This window comes from Monodelphis domestica, chromosome 2 (assembly GCF_027887165.1).
Source record: "Monodelphis domestica isolate mMonDom1 chromosome 2, mMonDom1.pri, whole genome shotgun sequence".
NCBI lineage: Eukaryota > Metazoa > Chordata > Mammalia > Didelphimorphia > Didelphidae > Monodelphis > Monodelphis domestica.
Window position 1 is genome coordinate 119,909,499 of NC_077228.1, and position 15,915 is coordinate 119,925,413.

Below are 15,915 nucleotides of genomic sequence, written 5' to 3' on the forward strand. Positions count from 1 at the left end.
GTCCAGGAACCAGAATGAGGTAGAGTTCAAGATGACTTTGAGGCTGCAAACCTGGGTGACTAGACGGTGGTGTTGCTGCCCTCAATAGAAATAAACCAATTTGCAAAAGGGCTAGGTTTAGGGGAGAAAGTAAGGAGTTCTATTTTGCACATATTGAGTTTCACATATTTGGAATACATCCAGTTGGAGATGTCCAACAGGCAGCAGGCAGCTGTAAGACTGGAATTCAGAATAGAAATTGGGTCTGGATATATCAAATTGGTAGGCAGTGATATAAAGATGAATGGTTTGCAAAAACTGAGAGATGCAAACTTCAGAGTGAGTGATTGACAGGAGCATGTAACTAAGGGTCACATGGGAGCCTGAGGCTAGAGATCTGGGAAAGAGTCTATGCCCAATGGACTTCATCATTTCTTCTGAGACCAACAGAAGAAAAGAAATCTTTTGGATCTGGCTACTGGCAGATTTGAATCAAAAAGATTAAAGATAGACTAACCAACTGAAGATCCTGGCCCATTTGGTTGGACTTCTGGTGCAAGAACTGACTATTGGGGAATTTACTGTTTAGCTTAATAAGATAGTTTTAAATAGTTTATAGATATCACATTGTTAAGATAATTAGTATAATTTCCTCCTAAAACCCAGTTTCTTTCTCCCCTTCCCAAGCAATAGATCTGAATTATTTATATGTTCCTTCTTGTTCTTTCAACACCCCAATTCCCAATGTAACAGCAGCTAGGTGATATAATGGATAGAGTACCAAACCTGGAATCAGGAAAATTCATTTTCCTGAATTCAAATCTGGCCTCAGATACTTCCAGCTGTATAACCCCAGGCAAATTGCTTAACCTTATTTGCCTCAGTTTCCTCATCTGTAAAAAAAAAGGAGCTATAGAAGGAAATGGCAAAACACTCTAGTAGCTTTGTCAAGAAAACTCTAGTTGGGGGGGGGGGGAGCAGCTGGGTAGCTCAGTGAATTGAGAGCTAGGCCTAGAGATGGGAGGTCCTAGGTTCAAATCTGGACACTTCCCAGTTGTGTGCCCCTGAGCAAGTCACTTGACCCCCATTGCCTAGCCCTTACCACTCTTCTGCCTTGGAGCCAATACACAGTATTGACTCCAAGATGGTTTAAAATAAAAAGGGTTTAAAATAAAAAAGAAAACTCTAGTTGGGGTCATGAAGAGTCAGATATGCCTAAAATACTGGAAAAAAAACAACAACAACAAAATGTAGAGTTGGTTGTTATCTGCAAAGATATGAAAATTCAACTCACAAGAACTGACATAATTACTGAAAGAGAATTTAGGGAAAGAAGAGGACCAAGGACAAAGCTTCAGAAGACATTCACTGTTAAGAGAGGCATAATATAAATATTATGGAGACTGAGAAAAACTGGACAGTTGACAAGAAGAATCAGGAGAAAAGGGAGGAAGAAGGAAGGGTGACAAATTATTGAAAGGAGGAGAGAGGTCAAGAAGCCTGAGAATCAAGAAAAGGTCTTTGATTTTATTAATTAAGATTTCATTGGTCCTTGGGAAAAGTCATTTTGGTAGAACAGTGGTGCCATAAATCAGAATGAAATAAACTAGAAAGTGAGTGAGAAGGGAGGAAGTGAAGGCCATAGTGCATGCAGCCAGCTTCCTCTAACAGTCTGATTGCAAGAAGGAACAGAGGGGGCTGCTGGGTGGCTCAGTGGATTGAGAGTCAGGCCCAGAGATGGGAGATCCTAGGTTCAAATCTGACCTCAGCCACTTCCTAGCTGTGTGATCCTGGGCAAGTCATTTAACCCCCATTACCTAGTCCTTACTGTTCTTCTGTCTTAGAACCAATGCAAAGTGTTGATTCTAAGATGAAACAGATATATAAAATAGTATAGCTGTTCCTTAAAGAGAAGGAAAGGTCAGGTGAAATTCTTTAAATATTGATCTGTTCTTAGGCATTTTTAACTTTCAGTTTGTACCAGCACAACACCCAGGCCATTCACTGGTTTATTTTCCTTCTTGTTCTTGCTTTAAGACCCATTACTTCTCTAAACACACATTTTCCTGGATGATACTTTTTATATCACCGTTTGAGCTTGAGGAACAGCTTATAAGGCCACAAGAACTGGAATTCTGCACTACTTTTTTTTTTTCACTAAGGAAACCCAGGTACTTGGTTTGGACTAGGTTTATTCCTAAAACAGCCTAGTATCTAATGAGAGAGACTATAATAGAGGGGTTCCCCTAAAAGAGAGGCTAAAAAGAAGGCTATTAATATATAAAATGAATTTCTATAGGATAGGTAATTTATCATTATACACAAAAGGGAAAGTCTACAGAGAACTCTCAAGTATACATTTGACCAAAATAAACTTAGACCTGGGCTCAGAAACATCAATATTGTCATAACCATCTAAGCAGCTCAGACAAACTTAATCAGGACATATAATTTTCAAGATTGCTAGTTAGGCATTTTTATGTTTCCACTTGGCTCTATACTAGCCAAACAGCAACTAGTACCTGTTATCTGGCAAGATGGCTAAGCTTGGGTTGACCTCATGTCAATGACCATTCTTCTTAATACAAAATCTTCCCCTGTTGCCAGCTAGCTCCAACCATATTCCACCTAGGGTCTCTAGATTTCTGGAAATTACAAGGTCCTTGCCAAGCCCTAGGCATGTCCTCTCAAGAAAGGGATTTATTTATCTAAGATCAGATAAGGAAAAACATAAAGGATGGAGGCTCAGGCTAACCTAAGTCATGCATATACTCCAAATGCATGGTGGTTAGATGGTGGGAATGCTCTTCCCTCCCTCAACTCTTGGGAAGCATTTCAAACTAGTCCTGCATGGTTAGTGAAAGGACAGGACATTCCTTTTTTTTTTTTTTAATCCATGGAGTCATTAGCTCAATTGGCTCCTAAGCCAATAAATGAAAGGATTCTTTGTCATCTCAAAGGTTAAATCCTTCAGTAATGAGTCCTATACCAGTCCTGGAAGCATGTGGAATGGCATCTCAACTTAAAAGCATTTCAAACTAGTCCTGCATGAGCAATAAGGGAACAGGACATTTTTTTTATTAATCTATGGAGTCATCAGCTCTCTTGGCTCCTATGCCAATAAATGAGAGGATTCTTTGCATCTCAAAGGGTAAGTCCCTCAGCAATGACTCCTATATAAGTCCTGGAAAGCATAAGGAATAGCAACTTGGAGTCTTTTCTGTGGACAAATTATTGTTGGTAATATACTGCAATCTACTTAGGAGTGTTGCAATTTTGATTCTTCAGACTGTGTTGTTTTAAGATTCTTCTCAAGTTTGACACTTTTCTTTGATAGAAGAAAGAAAATCAGAAGAAAACAGTATCATAAGAGGCTAATGGGAGTACATAAGAGGAGAGGGTATTAAACAGTGTCAAAAGCCGAAGATTGGTCAGGAATCCTGAGAACCAAGAAATGATCACTGAATTTAGCTATTAAGATTTCACTCTGAACCCTGGAGAGAGCAATTTCAGTAGAGCAGTAATATCAAAAGTCAAACTGCAAGAAGTTTGAAAGTGAGCAGGAGGGGAGTTTTGCAATGATTCTCTTTTCCTCCTTTTTTGGAGGGGGCAGGGAGGGAAATACCATCACTAACTCTCTTCTTTCCCACTTTACAACTGAAAAGATAAAAATCACTACTTTTACCAAATAAGCATAGTTAAGCAAAACAAATACACCTTAGCCATGTCTAAAAATATATGTCTCATTTTATACTTTGTCAGGAAGTGGGAAGCAGTCTTTCTCACTGGTCTTCTGGGGCTAGGGTGTCATTGCATTGATTAGACTTCTCTAGTCTCTCAAAGATGTTTTATTTTGCAACATGGTTTATTACTGCATAAACTGTTCTGGTTCTGCCTACCTAACTTTGTATCAGTTCATAAAAATCTTAGTGGGTTTCTCTGACACAATCCCTCCCACTGTTTCCTCTGACAAAACAATACTCCATTTTATTGACATATTGACCCCAATTTATAGGTATCTCCCATCTCAGTTCTTTCCCATATATGTTAATACGGAGAAAAACATTATTTAGATAACTATTTGCCTTTTCCCCCATTTATACAAAATCTTTTATGAGAATCATCTGTAAACAAATTGAAAGAATTTTCAGTAAAGATACTAGTAAGGAACAAGTGAGCTTTCATAAGTAACATTCAAGAAAAGATTGTGTCTTTAACATTTTATAATTAAGTGATACATGTAGACCACATAAAATCCCATTGTGCTTATCATTAATTGACTGAAAAAATTTTGATTCAGGAGGACAAACTATTAGTTCTTTGATCGTAAAATATATCCCAGCTATGTATCAAAATCATTCAGGTTTCTTTGGGAGTTTTAACAATAGAAAATAACCCTCTTCAATCTGATCCTTAAATTTATTCATCTGATGATAAAAATCAGGTAAGACATAAAATGGGGAGATATATATACTGTGAATTTTAAAAGTCTCCATCTTGGTATAGCACCAAAAAATTGTGCACACCCACACTACACGGGCATGTGCTAGTCAATGACAAATCAGAAATAACTAACTGCCCACCTGTGCTGTCCTAAGCTAAGCTAGAGCCAACCATTGGCACTTGTGAGACACAGGAAGTGAGGTAAGGAACAGCCTCTGGATTTCGCTGACTTCCTGTGGAGAGAGCTAGAGGGGAGTTGGTGTTAGGAGCTTGGAGGGAGAGGACGCCCACAGACAGCTTTCCTTCAGATCACTCACGTGAGTTAAGGACTGATTCTTTCCACCTTGGCCCTTTGGGCCTAGAACTCACTCTGCCTTGGTCAGAGGTTGAATAGCCCCTTTCCTTTTTCTCTTCTCTCCTCTCCCTCTCCTTTCCCTACTCCCAGTGTGATTAAACCTCCATAAACTCCATTCTGCCTTGAGTGTTTCATTTTAGGAATTTCATAAGTAAATTCCTTGGCGGCCATTGTTCAATATTATATTATATTATAACCTCTCCTAGAAGCTAAAATTTTCCCCATTACAATTGGCGTAACCACTTCGGGGAAAAAGAACTATATCAGTCTTCTGATCTCCTTACTAATCACCTGGGAGAGGTCCCACCCCGGCTACCCCCTCCGGCTCTTGGCCCTGCTTTAGTGCTTCGAAGGTTTCTAGAACCTCAATAAATTTCCTGAATTTTCTTGCCCTTTCACCCCACTTATTACTCACTCCGTCAGTCCTTTTACCAAATACCTTGGCTTAAAGACACAGCTGCCAGAACAGGTGAGTATAGAACACCTTTTTTCTCTTCCCTTTTCTCCTTAAGTTAAATTGGGGTCAACAGGATTTTTTTTCTTCTCCCTTTTGTCTCTCATTTCCATCTCCTTTTACTTTAAGGAGGTGGCTCAGTAGATTGAGAGGCAGGCCAGGCTTACCTAATCAACTGATTAGCAACGAGGAACCTCAGGAGAAGGAGCTCTTAGGAGCTCCTAGCCCGCAAAAAACAAAAAACAAAAAATAAAAAACAAAAAACAAAAAAACAAAAAAAAACCCAGCTGAATACAGCTAGGGAGCTAATTTAAAACCCATTTTTCTGTTTCCTGGCCTTTCTAGTCTTAAAAAAATTTAAGTGGGCTTTGCTCAAGGAAGATAGCACATGGTCCTAGCAGTTTTAGCCTGAGGGCTAAAGAAGATTGCTGGGACCCTCCCATATACACACTTTGTAAAAGAAGGAGGTTTAGCTCTACCTTTTGTTTACGGTCTATTCACTCCTAATCAGCCCTTTCATAGCTTCTACCTTCCTGCATTAGGCTTTTGTAACCCCTCCCAGAAGCTTGATAAGGAGAATTTACAACAGAATAGGCCCTTAGCCTGTATAGGGTTGTAGACTAGGGAGCCACCTACTGTAAAAAAAAAAAGTTACAGGCAACCTAGTAATTGACTCAAAGAAGATAAATGTGGCTACAACCAATGTCTGCTTTGCTTCGAAATTGGCTTATAAGTTCAATGACCAAGTACATTGGATTTTTAGTAGGTGTTCCTCTAGGATGGTATTTTTCAGAAACTATAAACCTCTTCGTGACCCTTACATTCATCTTCCTTGGGATTGTAATTGTTGTACTTACAATAATATACCTAACCTCTAAGAGAGAACACTCCCTTGTTCCTTCTATTACTAAACAAATTAAGGAACTACACACTTTTATTGATCTACAAATTAATGAGCAATATACTATCACTGATCAACGAATTAGGGAACTACAAACTTTTATTGACCAGCAACTTAGGGAACAAAATACTGTTACTCAAAGAATTAGGGAACAGAATATTATTACTGATCAGAGAATTAAAGAACTGCACACTTTTATTGATCAGCAACATAAAGAACTGAATACTGTCACTGATCAAAGAATTCGGGACCAAAATACTTTTATTGAACAAATTACAAAAAAAAAATACTTTTATTTATCAACAATTGGTGGAATGGGATGAAGTTAGGGAGAAAAAATGGGGAGAGATAAAAACTTCCCTGGATGAAATTAGGGAGGAAAAATGGGGAGAGATAAAAACCTTCCTGCAAAACATTGAAAGGGAGTTAAAAACATCCTATAATAGGAGTGATTTAACTCTCCATCCCCCATCATTATCAGATTCCCTGACCAACCCTGCCCAAAACGATTTGGCTCAAATAGCAGCCCCTTCACACCAACCAGCTCCTCCCCATCATGACCACCCAGCCCCTCCCCCTGCCCTCCCCCCCACCCATGCTCATGCTCCAGCCCCACCCCCTGTTCCTGTCCCAGCCCTTCCCCCTGCCCTCCCCTCCACTAATGCTCTAATCTCCAACCCCCATGCTCCAACAGCCAATAATCCTAACATTGAAAATGGAGCAAGTAACCTAGAAACAGTAACACCAGATAGTTTAGACAGAAGTTTATTTCCATTGAGGGAAGTACCCACCTTTAATAAAGAAGGGAACTTGGTGTCTGTAAGACACTATACACCTTTTAAACCTGATGATTTAGAAAAATTCAAGCACAATGTTCAATCATTTGAGGCAGAACCAATGTTGGTTATAGAAAAATTAGAAAATATATTCAGAAACTTTGACCCTTCTTGGTTGGATGTGGAGAATTTGTTAGATGCATTTCTGACAAAGAGAGAGAAAAATAATGTCATCTCTCTAGCTAATAAGAAAAGTGGTAGAGGTGCTCATCACTGGCCAACTGTAGATCCACACTGGAACCCTAATATTATACAGGATCACACAAAACTAGTCCTGGCCAGAGAAGCATTATTAAAAGCCATGAGAGACTGCTCTGATAGCCCTGATGCATGGGAAAAATTTGAACAATCCCGACAGGAAATTGATGAGACCCCCTCCCACTTTATGGACAGACTTACTGACATAGGAAGTACATATATGGACCTTGATTTGTCCAGAGAAAAAGACATAAAACATATACGCAGACAATTCGTTAGGAATTGTTGTTTAGCAGTAAAAGACTACTTTGAAACCAGCTGTCCCAACTGGGAGTCTATGGACCTCGACGAACTGAGGAAAGTAGCAGCATATGCCTATAAGAATCGTACAAAAAAACCTGAGACACACAATAAATCAGTGTCAGACTTAGAAAAAGAAATTGAAATTTTAAAGGAACAATTGAAAAGTAAGGGAGAGACCATGGCCCCTTTGCAGGAATCCACAGATAGATCATTAACAAACCCCTTAATATGCACCTTCTGTGGAAAGAGAGGCCATGCAATGAAAGTCTGTAGGAGCTGGCTATGGGAAACAAGAAATAATACCTTTAGGAATAATAACTATAGGAATCACAATGCCAATCAAAATGGCAGTGCTCAAAATACAGAAAATGATACTACCCCAAAAAATGCCCAACAACAAAATATAAGAAATGGAGCTCGACCACGCTACACTCAGGGTGAACACCCCCAACAGCATGGAGGGTCCCAAAAAACTGCCCAAGCATCTTTATGAAGGTGTGAAGGGGGGGTGAGGGCCTTGGAATCAAAGAATGAGACCTTTGATTTTCCAGACCCTGATATTTTAATGCCAATAATCCCTATATATTCCCCCCCGAACAGTAAGGAACCTCATGTCACTTTAAAGGTAGGAAATTCATACTATGACTGTCTTTTAGACACTGGAGCATCTAGGTCAGTTCTAGTAAGTAAACCAGATGAGAAATGTGATTCTATTGGCTCTTTAAATGTAGTAGGTGTTTCAGGAAAACCATTAAAGGTCCCCAAACTTTCTCCTCGCATGGTACGTGTGGGACCCCTAACTGTTGAACATTCTTTTCTTTTAATGCCTGGATCTCCCACAAATTTGCTGGGGAGAGATTTACTATGCAAATTACAAGCCACAATAATGTGCGCCCCAGATGGCTCCCTCTCTTTAGAAGTGCCCGAGGAAACCTTAAATTTACTCCCTGTATTTCTCTCAGAGAGCCAGGAGGCAAAGGAGCCTCCCACCTTTGAAATACCTACAGATATACCAGAGTCTCTTTGGGCCACATCTTCTACTGATGTAGGCTTACTTAAATCAGCTGCTCCCGTACAAATAAAAACTAAATCCAGCCCACCTCCTTGCATTCCTCAGTATCCTCTTTCCAAGGAGGCAATGGAGGACATTACCCCAATAATAAATTCTTTAATTGACCAAGGAATAATGTTCCCTTGTAAATCTGAATACAACACGCCCATCCTCCCCGTTAAAAAACCAAAAAGGGGGCCCGATGGTAAACACCTCTATAGATTCGTACAGGATTTGAGGGCTGTGAACAATCACGTTATAAAGAGACACTCCATAGTTCCCAATATCAATACTATTATTTCTTCTATTCCTAGCACAGCTACATACTTTACTGTAGTAGACTTGTGCTCAGCCTTCTTTTCTATACCCATACATGAGAACTCGAGGCATATTTTTGCTTTCACCTGGAATGGCATACAATATTCCTGGAGTCGTCTGCCCCAGGGTTATGTAGAAAGTCCAACCTTATTTGCACAAATTTTGGGACAAGATACAGATAATATAAAATTTAAAAACAGCAAATTAATAAAATATGTAGATGACCTACTCTTGGCTTCCGTGGATGCAGAAGCATGTCAGGAAGATAGTAAAAACCTTCTTTTGGAATTGCACAAAAGAGGTCATAAGATCTCGAAGGATAAAGTTCAGTGGTGTCTCCCCAAAGTAGAATATTTGGGGTTCATTCTGACAGCTGGTGCCCGCTCTATTTCTCCCAAGCGAATTGAGAATATTCAAAAATTGAGTGCTCCTACTACTAAAAAACAGTTAAAAGCAATTCTGGGAGCAACAGGGTTTTGCAGACAATGGATTCCTTGCTATGGGGAAATTACTAAACCTCTTATAGCACTAACAAGGGATGTAGTCCCTGAACCCCTCAAATTAGAGCCTGAACACATGTCAGCTCTATCAGAGCTAAAAAAGGCTATCCTATCTGCTCCTGCTCTAGGCATCCCAAATTACAACAAGCCATTTACTTTGTATGTACATGAGCGAAGAGGAGTACCCTCAGGCGTTTTAACTCAGACTCTGGGGCCTTCTCAGCGTCCAGTTGCTTATTATTCAGCCCAGCTGGACCCAATAGCTTCAGGAGCACCACTATGTCTTAGAGGAGTGGCTGCTACTGCTTTACTAGTGACAAAAACCGTTGATCTAGTATTAGGATGCCCATTGACAATTATGTGTCCACATGAGGTAGAAGCATTATTGCTAAGACAGAGAACACAGGCATTTTCTGATCAGCGAATTACAAGGTATGAAATAACCTTGCTAAATAATGAAAATATTACTCTGAAACGCTGTTCAACGCTTAATCCTGCCACCTTGCTTCCAGACTTACCAACTTCAGGAGAACCATTACACAGTTGTGAAACACTAGTGTCCATGGCAGAAAAGCCTCGAGATGATCTCTTGGACACTCCCTTAAAGAACTCAGACCTGATCTTATTTACTGATGGTTCTTCTTTCATGAGGGATGGCATACGCTATAGTGGAGCTGCCGTAGTCTCAGAATTTGACACTGAGTGGTCAGCTTCACTACCTTCTAACATTAGTGCTCAAGGAGCAGAGCTCATAGCTCTGAAACATGCCTGTATAATTGCCAAGGATAAAAAGGCAACAATTTATACGGATTCTAGATATGCTTTTGGCATTTGTCACTCAGTCGGGATGCTATGGCTCCAGAGAGGATTTTTAACCTCAGCTGGAAAATCCATAGCTAATGCTGAAATTATTAATGAAGTCCTTTCTGCTCTTCAGCTGCCTGAAGCCCTAGCTGTAGTTCATTGCTCAGCCCATACAGGTGGCACCGACCCTGTCTCTAAGGGAAATGGCCGAGCAGATGCTGCTGCAAAGCTAGCAGCCATAGAAGGGCCTGAATTACTTCTAACATTAACAGCTACTGATGACTCAAATTTATCACTTTCCTATGATGAGAAGGAAGTGGAAAAATGGAAACAGAAATTCAAAGCAAAACAGATCAATGGAGTCTGGGTGTCATCTGAAGGAAAACACCTGCTCCCTAGAAGTTTCTATCACCAAATTTGCCAATCTGTTCATAATAATGGCCACTTTGGTACCCATGGCATCGTGGACTCTGTTAAGAGAGTATGGATAGCCCCTGGTATAACTACCATAGCCTCTAAAGTGTGTTCAGCCTGCCCTACCTGCCAGGCATATAACCAACATGCCTTTCGTGGCAAAGCCTTTGGTGGGCGTCCTCTGGCTTACACACCTTTTGAGCACCTGCAGATAGATTTTTATAACGATGCCAAAGGCCGGACAATATAAATTTTGTTTGGTCATAGTAGACCAACTGACCAGATGGCCGGAAGCATTTCCTACAGCCTGAGCCACAGCAGCTTTTGTTGCTAAGGTGCTTTTAAAAGAAATTATTCCTCGCTTTGGCCTACCAGCATATATTGATTCTGATAGGGGGAGTCATTTTACTGATTCTGTTCTAAACCAGATATATTCTTGCTTGGGGATAACTCCAAAATTCCATGTTCCATATCATCCCCAGAGTTCAGGCCAAGTTGAGAGGATGAACAAAGAACTTAAAACTATGATTGGAAAATTATGCACTGAGACCCATTTAAAATGGCCTGAAATTCTCCCTCTGGCACTATTTTATCTTAGAAGCAGGCCTAGAGGAGACCTACACATTTCACCATTTGAGATGCTTTTTGGACATCCGCCTATACAGGCTAAACCTTTCTCCCCGGCTTATACATCGCTATTAGGGGGAGATACTACTATTGCTTCCTATATACAGGAATTACAGCACAAACTGCGTGAGCTACATGAATCCAGAGCTGCAGTACAAGCCGGACCACTAGACTTCTCACTTCACAACCTGAACCCAGGAGACAACGTGTATATAAAGAACTTCCAGCGTACAGGAGCAACCCAGCCTTCCTGGGAAGGACCATTCCAAATATTGTTAACTACTCCAACATCTATAAAGGTTGGAGAAAAGGACTCTTGGATTCACTGTTCTCATGTAAAGAGAGCATCTTCTGTTGAGACTGATTGACTGTATCCTATATATGCATTGGAGATAACTACCCATTGACAAGTGGAAATGTTTTATTCTGCTTTTGACACATTGAATTCCTAAATTTAATTTTTTTTCCTTTTTTCTCTTTTCCTTATTTTATTATTATTATTTTTTTACATTATTTTTATTTTTTCCCTTTTCTCATTTCTATGTACTTAAGGTACATATGATCAATATTAATTTTATTCTACAATATTAGTTTAAATATATATATACTTGCTGTTATTATTAATACGCACCCAAACAGCTTTAGACTATGGGAACCTGCCATTTATTGATAATTGTTGTGGGACTATGATTAATGTTTGTGTCTGCTTCTAGGAACGAGATCAAAAAAGGAGCACAGAGATAACCTGGATAATGCCAAAAGAGCTCACAGGTCTAAAAATCAAAGACCAATCCAGGTAGGATTAATGCATTTCTAAGCCAATACTAAGGACTTGAACCTAGTGTGAGACTCGGGGTTGCGACACTTGACAGACGTTAAGATGTAGGCCTTCCTTGTATCCACACTCTTCGTGAAAGTACCTACAGACAAGTACCTAAGGTTGGCTACCATCCTGGCTCCATCCATCCCTGCGAACGAAGGTACAATCAGACGAGGGAATAACACTTCCCTAGATATAAAATAAAAAAATCTGGTCCTCTTTTTTCTCTCCTATAGTATGGCAACTTCCTGTAGCCTTGGCTGCAAATGGGGAATTAAAATATGCTGCATTCTGTCCTACAGACTTGTGGGATTAGAAATTACTTAACTGGACCCTAATACAGGGGCCTGTGAAAAAAAATAAAATAAAAAATTTTTTTATTCTTGCTTTCTCAAATTTTGTATACATAGATTTTTTTGATTTTTGATACTGATTTTGAATTCTTCTTTAATATAAATATGCATATATAAAGGGTTTATATTTTTTTCCCTTAATTTTTCCCTTTTTCTTCTTTTGATTTTGATTTTTTATTTTATTTTCATTTTGTTTTGTTTTTCTTTTGGATTAACTCACACACTCCCACAACTAAAACTTGAATCCTCAGCTGGACTCAGTGTTTTTTCAACACTTTCTTCAGGGGGGATTGTATTTCATCAAATCCAAGATTTAAATTTTGTTCGAGATAAATCTTCAGAGAAGAAGCTTGCTAACTAACTGAATCCAGAGAATGAACTGTTTGCAGAAATATATCTAAACCTTTTCACTACAGGAAGATCCAGAATGAACCTTGGGGTGTGGTTGATTGAACATTTTTTGAATGTACACTCTTATGCCAAAGGGGACTGCCCCCTACTTGGCTTTTGTCAATGCGCCCAGCAAAACATTGGTTTGCTGTCTTTCTCTCTCCTCTATTTCCCCATATTTACAACTATTATAATTTTCCTCTTAGTGGGTAAAAAAATTTTTTTTGTATACACTTACAGTTAGACATTTTTGGGGTGCAGTATGCTTATGTTTAGTGATCAATTGGGGAGACTAGTCTCCCAATCATCATCAGGGGGGATTGTGAATTTTAAAAGTCTCCATCTTGGTATAGCACCAAAAAATTGTGCACACCCACACTACACGGGCATGTGCTAGTCAATGACAAATCAGAAATAACTAACTGCCCACCTGGGCTGTCCTAAGCTAAGCTAGAGCCAACCATTGGCACTTGTGAGACACAGGAAGTGAGGTAAGGAACAGCCTCTGGATTTCGCTGACTTCCTGTGGAGAGAGCTAGAGGGGAGTTGGTGTTAGGAGCTTGGAGGGAGAGGACGCCCACAGACAGCTTTCCTTCAGATCACTCACGTGAGTTAAGGACTGATTCTTTCCACCTTGGCCCTTTGGGCCTAGAACTCACTCTGCCTTGGTCAGAGGTTGAGTAGCCCCTTTCCTTTTTCTCTTCTCTCCTTCTCTCCCTCTCCTTTCCCTACTCCCAGTGTAATTAAACCTCCATAAACTCCATTCTGCCTTGAGTGTTTCATTTTAGGAATTTCATAAGTAAATTCCTTGGTGGCCATTGTTCAATATTATATTATATTATAACCTCTCCCAGAAGCTAAATTTTCCCCATTACAATACTCACTAAAAGTATTTGCCATAGGGATAGACAGCATCCATACAGAGTCTAGGTCAAGGAAAGATTTCCTGTGGATTGTGAAGTCTTTTAGATGCTTCTCTTTGCAGATGACAATGTTCCTCAAGACATTTCAGAGCCTCCAGTAAGAAATCTGTTATCACTCAAAAGCATTTGTCCATCTGCACAGGATAGGGACACATGGATAATGAATGGCTATTGCCCAATTTTCAACCTTCAATGAGATGGACATCTGATAGAGATTTCCAACAGTATGTATATCTGGGACAATATCTAGTTCCAGATTTGAGAAGGAGAATAGCCTAGATTACTTTTGAAAAATTGCAAAGCTGTTTTATTGACCTAAAGTTTCCCATGAAAGTAATATATTTTCATTATTAATGATTACTGGTGTTGCTATATGGCAGCCAGACATGAAAGACCACTGGCTCCAAAGAACTAAAGGACCTAACCAAAGAAATTACTATTATGTAAAGGGGCAATGGAGAACTGGATATGAACAAGCTCATCATCCTACATTCATGTAATAGTCTTTTCTCACCTTCACCTCAGAATCCCTCTCTTCCTCTAAAAGGCAGCTCAAGCACCATCATCCACATGCTTACTTTCCAGGTTACCCCAACTGCTAGTGTCCTTCCTCCCCAAATACCTGTATCTAATCATTCTGTATATATTAATGTATTCATTTTAATATATATGCTGTATAAATTTGTATATGTGTACATATATATTTTATATATTTATATATATATATACATTGTATATATCTTTCCCATTACACTGTAAGTTTATTGTGAGTAGGGATGGCTTCATTCTTCATACTTGTATCCCCTAGCACCGTACCTAGCATATAGTAGATGCTTAATAAATACTTCTTGAAGATGATTTCAGAAAAAGCTGGAAAGACCTATATAAATTGATGCAGAGGGAAATAAGCAGAACCAGGAGGATACTGTATACAATAACAGCAATATTGTATGATGATTAACTGTGAAAGACATAGTTACTCTCAGCAATACAATGATCTAGGACAATTCTGAAGGACTTATGATGGGAAATGCTATCCACCTCTAAAGAAAGGAGTGTTGGATTTAGAATACAGATCAAAGCATACTATCTTCCACATTAGTTTATGTAGGAGTTTATTGGGGGGAGGTGTTTTACATGAGTATTCTTTTACAACAATGATTAATATGAAAGTGTTTTGCATGATAATACATGTATAACCCAATTCCAAGAGGGGGGAGGGAAGGGAGGGAGTGATAATTTGGCTCTTATAACTTCGTAAAACATATATTGAAAATGGTTCTTACATGTAATTAGGAAAACAAAATATCTTTTAATAAAAATAAATAATTGTTGATGGATTGATTTGCGTGATTTAAGCACTGGAAAGAGTTCCTATAGCAGAGTTGTCTTGTGCCTTTATTAACCATTTGAAGGAGTCCTATAGACAGAAGGGATCACCAGCGATTTTATTCTGGAAGAGCAGTTTTTATCTTGTCTGTGAGACCATAATAGCCAGAGATTGCTCAGTGAAGATTAACCCAAAGTGCTAACTCTTTTTTGAGAATGCATATTTGACACAAGTCTGGGGAGGAAAGGAAGGAGGACTGAGTCTCTATGTACAAAGTTGGCATTTTTCATTGATTTTCTTCCTTACTTTTCAAAGTAAAATTTTGAAGGAAGGAAGGAAGGAAGGAAGGAAGGGAGGGAGGAGGGAGGGAGGGAGGGAGAGAGGGAGGGAGAGAGGAAGGAAGGAAGGAAGGAAGGAAGGAAGGAAGGAAGGAAGGAAGGAAGGAAGGAAGGAAGGAAGGAAGGAAGGAAGGAAGGAAGGAAGGAAGGAAGGAAGGGAGGGAGGGAGGAAACTGCAACTTCAGCCCTAAAAGGATAGATTACACCTCACTCCGTGTCCACCTCTGTATCTTTCATAAATACAGTCTGATGACCAGAATAATAATTGCATCTTTCTCCTCTCTCTCTTTTCCATCCTTCTGTCTCTATGTGTATCTGTTCTCTCCCTCTCTTTCCCACGTTGGCTTTTTCTCTTCCCGCCCCGCCTCCTCCACCACCCTTCTCTAGAGCCCAACACACCTGATTCCCCTTCTTACTCTTCCCTTGACTATTGACTCCCCTTACCCTTTCCAGAATTGCAAGCCACAAATTCTAAGCTTCCTTCTTTCCGTACCCCGAATCCTTTTCCTGCCCACTTTTCTTCTGCCACTCCTTCAGCGGCTCGGATTGGCCTGGCGAGAATACGAGACGCACGCTGA